The sequence below is a fragment of the Cuculus canorus genome, chromosome 18 (assembly GCF_017976375.1).
Source record: "Cuculus canorus isolate bCucCan1 chromosome 18, bCucCan1.pri, whole genome shotgun sequence".
In the NCBI taxonomy this organism is placed as follows: Eukaryota; Metazoa; Chordata; class Aves; order Cuculiformes; family Cuculidae; genus Cuculus; species Cuculus canorus.
The window spans coordinates 788,645-789,875 of NC_071418.1; positions in this window are offsets into that span (position 1 = coordinate 788,645).

Sequence of the window (1,231 nt, forward strand, 5' to 3'; positions counted from 1 at the left end):
GACTGCTTTGAGATGTTTGAGAGGCCAAATCCCAAATTCCCAGCCCCCAGGGCTATAAAACACCCTCTCTCTGCAGGTGGGTGGAATTTCATTAGGATTAATGGGCCACCGCATGCAATGAGCTCATTAGAAGGTACTTGTACAGGGTACGTGTTACAAGCCTGCTTGCTCCGTGTTACAAGCCTGCTTGCTCCTCGCTCTTTTCCCTCCAGGACTGGGGAGAGGCTGGAGTCATTCCACCTGGCATCCTATGGTGCAACCCGATCATCCAGGCTCTTTTTCCCCTAGGAATGGGAAGAGGCTGGAGCCGTTCCACCTGGCACCGCACTGTCCCCCCCACCAGCCCAGCTCTCCAGTGGTCCCAGGGGGAGCTGCCGTGGAGCAGCGGTGTGGGTGGAGGTGTGGGGACGGGGCAGGATGGGGGCTGACAAGGGAGGAAGGAAAGGTTGGAGGAGACCAGAGCTGTCAGGGAAGCCTGGGCCAGAGGGGAGAGTGAGGAAGGGCTGGAGGAGGGTGAAACAATGAAAGCCATGCTATGGACCCTCAGGGAGAGGGGAGAAGAGGGAGCGTGGCCATGGGGGGGAATCATAGAATCATGGATGTTTTAGCTTGGAAGGGATCTCAAAGCCCATCCAGTCCCACCCCCTGCCATGGGCAGGGACACCTCCCACTGGATCAGGGGCTCCAAACCCCTTCCAACCAGGCCTGGAACCCCTCCTGGGATGGATGGAGTGAAACAAGAGAAGGAAGGGGTGACCTGGGGGAAGGATGGAGGGAGGGAAAGGATGGAGAAAGAGAAGGGGCAAGGTGGAGGAGGGGTGGAGGGAGGGATGGAGGGAGTAAAGGGGCCACGAGGGGAAGGGATGGAAGGAGGGAAGCGATGGAGGGAGAGCAGGGGTGACATTGGGAAGGGATGGAGGGAGCGAAGGGTGGGGAAGGGAAGGGATGGAGGGAATGAAGTAGTGAGGTGGGGAACGGCTGGAGGAGGGCAGGGATGGAGGGAGGGAACGGGCAACATGGAGAACAGAAGGAGAGAGCAAAGGGGTGACGTGGAGAAAGCGTTGGAGGGAAGGGGCAGCGTGGAGAAAGGATGGAGGCAGTAACAGGGGCGGCGCGGTGAAGCCCTGGAAGGAGGGGCTCGATGGAGGGCGGGCAGCAGCGAGGCGAGGAGGGGCTGCGGGCGGAGCTGGCGGGGGGGCGGCTCGGGGGCGGTGCTGGGGGACGGTCCGCG